We start from the raw sequence: 8,557 nt of genomic DNA on the forward strand, positions 1-8,557 counted from the left end.
GGTCTGCCGGGATACAGTCAAGTAGGGGGTGGGGGGGGGGGGGGGGTGCCCTAGTGATCGATGTTGGCGCCACTCCAGTTCCTAATTTATATAAATGATATGTCCTCTAGTATTACAGGTAACTCTAAAATATTTCTGTTTGCTGATGACACTAACTTGGTAGTGAAGGATTTTGTGTGCAACATTAGCACGGTTTCAAATAGTGCAGTTCATGATCTCAGTTTATGGCTTTTAGGAAATAAACTAAGGCTGAATCACAGTAAGACTCAGTTTTTACAGTTTCTAACAAACAATTCAACAAAACCTGACGTTTTATTTTCACAGAATGGGCATATGATTAGTGAAACTGAACAGTTCAAATTTCTAGGTGTTTAGATACATAGTAAACTGTCATGGAAAGCCCACATTCAGGATCTTGTTCAAGACTTAATGCTGCCATTTTTACTCTTCGAACGGTATCTGAGGTGAATGGTAGTTTGGCACGAAAATTAGTCTACTTTGCTTATTTTCATTCGCTTATGTCGTATGGTATTACATTTTGGGGCAACTCTTCCCACTCTAAAAGGATATTTTTGGCTCAGTAACGGGAGGTTTAGGCTTGGTGAACACGTGTCTGACTAAGACAGCTTGCCAGCAGAGTACGAACACCTACAGCAAGTGTTCGCAGACAATGGCTACTCAACATCTACATCTACATCTACATTTATACCCTGCAAGCCACCCAACGGTGTGTGGCGGAGGGCACTTTACGTGCCACTGTCATTACCTCCCTTTCCTGTTCCAGTCGCGTATGGTTCGCGGGAAGAACGACTGTCTGAGAGCCTCCGTGCGCGCTCTAATCTCTCTAATTTTACATTCGTGATCTCCTCGGGAGGTATAAGTAGGGGGAAGCAATATATTCGATACCTCATCCAGAAACGCACCCTCTCGAAACCTGGCGAGCAAGCTACACCGCGATGCAGAGCGCCTCTCTTGCAGAGTCTGCCACTTGAGTTTATTAAACATCTCCGTAACGCTATCACGGTTACCAAATAACCCTGTGACGAAACGCGCCGCTCTTCTTTGAATCTTCTCTATCTCCTCCGTCAAACCGATTTGGTACGGATCCCACACTGATGAGCAATACTCAAGTATAGGTCGAACGAGTGTTTTGTAAGCCATCTCCTTTGTTGATGGACTACATTTTCTAAGCACTCTCCCAATGAATCTCAACCTGGTACCCGCCTTACCAACAATTAATTTTATATGATCATTCCACTTCAAATCGTTCCGCACGCATACTCCCAGATATTTTACAGAAGTAACTGCTACCAGTGTTTGTTCCGCTATCATATAATCATACAATAAAGGATCCTTCTTTCTATGTATTCGCAATACATTACATTTGTGTATGTTAAGGGACAGTTGCCACTCCCTGCACCAAGTGCCTATCCGCTGCAGATCTTCTTGCATTTCGCTACAATTTTCTAATGCTGCAACTTCTCTGTATACTATAGCATCATCCGCGAAAAGCCGCATGGAACTTCCGACACTATCTACTAGGTCATTTATATATATTGTGAAAAGCAATGGTCCCATAACACTCCCCTGTGGCACGCCAGAGGTTACTTTAACGTCTGTAGACGTCTCTCCAATGATAACAACATGCTGTGTTCTGTTTGCTAAAAACTCTTCAATCCAGCCTCACAGCTGGTCTGATATTCCGTAGGCTCTTACTTTGTTTATCAGGCGACAGTGCGGAACTGTATCGAACGCCTTCCGGAAGTCAAGAAAAATAGCATCTACCTGGGAACCTGTATCTAATATTTTCTGGGTCTCATGAACAAATAAAGCGAGTTGGGTCTCACACGATCGCTGTTTCCGGAATCCATGTTGATTCCTACATAGTAGATTCTGGGTTTCCAAAAACGACATGATACTCGAGCAAAAAACATGTTCTAAAATTCTACAAGAGATCGACGTCAGAGATATAGGTCTATAGTTTTGCGCATCTGCTCGACGACCCTTCTTGAAGACTGGGACTACCTGTGCTCTTTTCCAATCATTTGGAACCCTCCGTTCCTCTAGAGACTTGCGGTACACGGCTGTTAGAAGGGGGTCAAGTTCTTTCGCGTACTCTGTGTAGAATCGAATTGGTATCCCGTCAGGTCCAGTGGACTTTCCTCTATTGAGTGATTCCAGTTGCTTTTCTATTCCTTGGACATCCGCAAGGTGCTACATCACTCCAGACGACCTGATACTGAGGGAGAAGAACAAGAAGAAGAGACCAGGAGGGTAACCTTTCTACCGTATGCAGGACCTATATCTGCTAAGACCAGCAAAATACTGAATAAGCACAATATCAAGAGTGTGTTCTGCACACCAAACAAGACAAAGGCGCTTCTTGGAACGGTTAAGGATGTTCTGGGATTGAGAAAACCTGGTATCTACCATATATCATGTGAATGCGGTATGTCTTACATTGGCCAGACCACCAGGACCGTTGATATAAGATGTAAAGAGCACCAAAGGCATACCAGGCTATGACAAGCCACTAAATAGGGAATAGCAGAACACTGCTTGGTACTTGAGCACACTATGAATTATGATAAAACCAGGATCTTATCTCAAACTCCTAATTTTGGAACAGCGTCATCACTGAATCGATCGAAATCAAGATGACAGAACATGATAAACGGGGAAGCTGGATACCAACTCAGCACGGCGTGGAACCAGGCTTTGGACATATTACAAAAACAACGGAAGAAAATACAAGACCAGGAGAATGACAGGGGCGCTGGAGAAAGTCGGAACGGTCACCGACAGCAAACGCAGCCTGTGGACAGTGCTAGGAACGCGCCCGGCGGGCACGGACCTAGTAGAGTACGCCATGAAACGGCCGCCACCGGGGAAAACAGCGGAAGCGGGCGCGGACGTAAGACGGAACATCTGGAGATCAACCGACACGGTCGCAGCGGGAACGAACGGCGTAGGGAACTACAGAAACCACCCAGACATAAATACAGGACACGGTCAGCCTGTCGTTCAGTCAGAGGAAGCACCTGATGAAAATGCCGAGGTACGACTTCGAAATATTGTGTTAGATAAACGCGGACCACCGGCAGTACACCCGATTCAACGAGATGTCACAAAATCGCCTGGAAAGTCTAAAAAATTACTTCAGTAACATGAATTACACAGAAGAGGCACGCTCTTCAGCAAGATAAATTTACATCCGTCTGTACTGAGTACAGAACCATTTTTCACGACGTTAGGAACCAGGTATTAAATTGTAAGGCATTTCCAGGGGCAGATGTGGACTCTGACCACAATCTATCGGTTATGAACTGTAGATTAAAACTGAAGAAACTGCAAAAAGGTGGGAATTTAAGGAGATGGGACCTGGATAAATTGACTAAACCAGAGGTTGTACAGAGTTTCAGGGAGAGCATAAGGAAACAATTGTCACGAATGGGGGAAAGAAATACAGTAGAAGAAGAAAGGGTAGCTCTGAGGCATGAAGTAGTGAAGGCAGCAGAGGATCAAGTAAGTAAAAAGACGAGGGCTAGTAGAAATCCTTGGATAACAGAAGAAATATTGGATTTAATTGATGAAAGGAGAAAATATAAAAATGCAATAAATGAAGTAGGCAAAAAGGAATACAAACGTCTCAAAAATGAGATCGACAGGAAGTGCAAAATGGCTAAGCTGGGTTGGCAAGAGGACAAATGTAAGGATTTAGAGGCTTATCTCACTGGGGGTAAGATAGATACTGCCTACAGGAAAATTAAAGAGACCTTTGGAGAAAAGAGAACCACTTGTATGAATATCAAGAGCTCAGATTTGAAACCCAGTTGTAAGCAAAGAAGGGAAAGCAGAAAGGTGGAAGGAGTATATACAGGGTCTATACAAGGGCGACGTACTTGAGGACAATATTCTGGAAATGCAAGAGAATGTGGATGAAGACGAAGTGGGAGATACAATACTGCGTGAAGAGTTTGACAGAGCACTGGAAGACCTGAGTCGAAACAAGGCCCCGGGAGTAGACAACATTCCATTAGAACTACTGACGGCGTTGGGAGAGCCAGTCCTGACAAAACTCTACCATCTGGTGAACAAGATGTATGAGACAGGCGAAATACCCTCAGACTTCAAGAAGAATATAATAATTCCAATCCCAAAGAAAGCAGGTGTTGACAGATGTGAAAATTACCGAACAATCAGTTTAATAAGCCACAGCTCAAAATACTAACGCGAATTCTTTACAGACGAATGGAAAAACTAGTAGAAGCCGACCTTGGGGAAGATCAGTTTGGATTCCGTAGAAATATTGGAACACGTGAGGCAATACTGACCTTACGACTTACCTTAGAAGAAAGATGAAAGAAAGGCAAACCTACGTTTCTAGCATTTGTAGACTTAGAGAAAGCTTTTGACAATGTTGACTGGAATACTCTCTTTCAAATTCTACAGGTGGCAGGGGTAAAATACAGGGAGCGAAAGGCAATTTACAATTCGTACAGAAACCATATGGCAGTTATAAGAGTCGAGGGACATGAAAGGGGAGCAGTGGTTGGGAAGGGAGTGAGGAAGGGTTGTAGCCTCTCTCTGATGTTATTCAATCTGTATATTGAGCAAGCAGTTAAAAAAAAAGAAAAATTCGGAGTAGGTATTAAAATCAATGAAGAAGAAATAAAAACCTTGAGGTTCGCCGATGACATTGTAATTCTGTCAGAGACAGCAAAGGACTTGGAAGAGCAGTTGAATGGAATGGACAGTGTCTTGAAAGGAGGATATAAGATGAACATCAACAAAAGCAAAACGAGGATAATGGAATGTAGTCGAATTAAGTCGGGTGATGCTGAGGGAATTACATTAGGAAATGAGACACTTAAAGTAGTAAAGGAGTTTTGCTATTTGGGGAACAAATTAACTGATGATGGTCGAAGTAGAGAGGATATAAAATGTAGACTGGCAATGACAAGAAAAGCGTTTCTGAAGAAGAGAAATTTGTTAACATCGAGTATAGATTTAAGTGTCAGGAAGTCGTTTCTGAAAGTATTTGTATGGAGTGTAGCCATGTATGGAAGTGAAACATGGACGATAAATAATTTAGACAAGAAGAGAATAGAAGCTTTCGAAGCTTGGTGCTACAGAAGAATGCTGAAGATTAGATGGCTAGATCACATAACTAATGAGGAGGTACTGAAAAGAATTGGGGAGAAGAGGAGTTTGTGGCACAACTTGACAAGAAGAAGGGACCGGTTGGTAGGACATGTTCTGAGGCATCAAGAGATCACAAATTTAGCATTGGAGGGCAGTGTGGAGGGTAAAAATCATAGAGAGAGACCAAGAGATGAATACACTAAGCAGATTCAGAAGGATGTAGGTTGCAGTAAGTACTGGGAGATGAAGAAGCTTGCACAGGGTAGAGTAGCATGGAGAGCTGCATCAAACCAGTCTTAGGACTGAAGACCACAACAACAACATGGTGGTTAAAATCTGTAATCAAGTGAACTGCCAAGAAAAATTAGAAAACGGACAATCTTTAATGTTAAAGAGGGAAATATGTGGTGGATTTAAAAGTCATCTATGTGGTAAATTCTCAAAGCGCATTTCTGTGTGAAATAACGTCAAGGCAAAACAGTGCGACTGCAAGAGGAATATTCGAAGAGATTGGTACAAAAGCTCTGGAAACCATTTTGAGGAAATATAAGAATCTTATAGCTGTACCATATAAAGTGGAACTGGTTGACGCTAAAATGGTTGTATTAATAGATGAGCTGCCTGGGATATTGCAACAACTCTTTCTAGACGACTATTGCGTTAGGAATCCGGATATAAGGCAATCTTTTCTGGGATTTTTTACCAAAATGGAAATGTGTGATTATCTACCACAAACTAAGATTTCTGTGTACCAGAATACTACGAAGGAAACAGCAACGTGACGGTGAAAAACGTTAAGACACTTGGAATAGGCACTTTAAAGAGGATGAACTCCAGTTGTAAAATAAAGACACATAACAAATTTATGTACCAAATCACAAGGCCAGTAGTGGACAGAGATATCTGAAACCATTTTAACAATTTTATAAAGTTCCCTGTTATGCATCTACAAGGAAGTATTATGTCTTATAGGGCTAAAGAACATGGTATTACCAGACTGGAACCTGCGATTTACAACTGCAGAATGAATGGTGTGTTTGACCCTGTGGAAGATTCTCTAAGTGTATTCAACACTAACAATCAGTGCTTAAGATGTACTTTGCCATGCTTGTGCCTATCTCTTCTATGCAGCATAAAGTACAGCTTACAGAGCAGTTGGCGTACTTTTTTTTTAAAACTGTTCTACAATTTGTCCAATTGGATGCAATAAGAATACACAAAAGCTGAGTAGTGTGCAAGTAAACTTTCCAGCCAATCAAGGTTTAGAAAAGATTGTAAACTATGTTCTTCTTGCCTACAGTTTTAATTATTTGCCAGCAAACAGTGTGGAAATTGTTAACACAAACTCCAATAAGGACAAAATAACTTTTATGTTGGAGAAAAGCATTTTTTTCAAATCCAGGACACTGATTTCCAAAATATTATCATATACATATATTGCTGCATTTTGTTTTTTCCCACAAATAATCTTAGTTTTTAGGTCTTAAGAAAAAGATGTACTATATCAGACATGAACAGATGCCTGTAACAGATGTTACTCTTTTAAGGGCTCTAAATTTAAAAAATGCAAACAGGAATATTTGACAAAAGTAATTACCATAAATGAAGAATATAAATAGTTGTTGAAAAAAGAATAATCCATCAAAGATGTGAAACAAGACTTTCTAATTATTTTAAACAAATTGTCTGGAAAATATGAATACAACTGAGGAATGCAGGATTAAGCATTTACTGTAAATACCCATGGATAGTGGCCATATGTTGGAGTACTTACAGAGAATTATGGATCCTAGGACGTTTACTACATTTCAAAATACATTTCAAAAGCTTGTTTCTAAACATCCATTCCCCTTTGGGTCTGCTTAAAAGGGATGGTAACATTGTATCTAATTGTTTTGGTCTCGACACTGTGCATCTTTGCCATCTGCAGAGTTTAAAACTGAACCAATAAATACATTTAACGACCATTTATTTCGTAAAGTGATAAACTAAAACTTCTGCAAGAATATTACAGGGTTTGTGAGTTTGCACACTGAAACAGTGATGTTTTCATGATGTTACATATACTATTCTGTGATTGTTTGACAGAAGCAAACCAAGCAGCCACCCTATTGATCTAGAGTCCAGGTGTTTCTGAAGCTAACACATCGTATTTGACGTCTTTCATAGTCGTACTCAACGAGAATATGCAGTTTAAGTGATACATTAAATTAAAGATCCCTCCAAAATGCTTCTTTTTCAGTATAGTTTGTTGTGCTAAAGTCTCAGGAAACGTGACACTGGTGGCTGAAAATGCCATAGAGCATATCTTGGATTAGCTCTTGATATCATTTACTAGTTGGTTATGAAAAGGAAAGGGGATACAGTCTATAAGCTTTTTAGAGAACCCTGGCATCATATATGTGATTGACAAGTATCACAGGCTTTCTCAGTAATATAAACAATAAGCTGCATCTCTCAAAGCTACATTGGAACTTTCATAATGCACAGTCAATACAAAACCAGACATTAATGTCAGTTATATTATTCTAGTGCATAACATGAATGCAGTATCTACTTCCACCCTCCCTGAAATTCGTGTTTAGTGAGGTGAAGCATTACTAAAAAGCTACTAAAAGGGCAAACGATTAAAGTTTGATGTATGTACCACCAGTAACATAACCGCAAGGGGGCCTAAAATCAAAAGCAAAGAAAAACTATATTAGCCTGTCAGTAACATCATTACATTTTTCTAGGATTTGATGAGGTGAAGCACTATTGAAAAACTTCTAAAAAACTTCAGGTGATTAAATTTTATTTATTACACTCACTGTTCCTTGAACATTACTTGTGACAACCGAAGCTGCCCCTATCCACATTGCAGACAATACAATCATTAAAAAATACATGTCCTACTTGGAATTCGGCAAAACTGTGGTATATAGTAAGTGCAAAAACCACTTCACATTTCTCTTAAAATTACTTTCAAATATAGGAAACCAAAAATACGAGGGTGAGTCAAATGAAAACCTTAAATATTTTTTTTTAAAATATTATTTATTGTTCAGAAGTGGTACAAAGCTGTATCACTTTTCATCATAATCTCCCCCACGCTCAATGCAAGTCATCCAGCGCTTACAAAGTGCACAAATTCCTTTAGAAAAAAATTCTTTTGGTAGTCTGCGCAACCACTCAGGCACCGCTTGGCGTACCTCTTCATCAGAACGGAACTTCTTTCCTCCCATTGCGTCTTTGAGTGGTCCAAACATATGGAAATCACTTGGGGCAAGGTCTGGTGAGTATGGTGGATGAGGAAGACACTCAAAATGGAAGAGAACCCAGGTTTCATCCCCAGTAACGATTCTTGCGAGAAAGCTATCATTTTCCCGTTCAAAGCGCCGAAGAAGTCCTTCACAAGCATCAACACGTCGTT

This window comes from Schistocerca americana, chromosome 3 (genome assembly GCF_021461395.2).
Source record: "Schistocerca americana isolate TAMUIC-IGC-003095 chromosome 3, iqSchAmer2.1, whole genome shotgun sequence".
In the NCBI taxonomy this organism is placed as follows: Eukaryota; Metazoa; Arthropoda; class Insecta; order Orthoptera; family Acrididae; genus Schistocerca; species Schistocerca americana.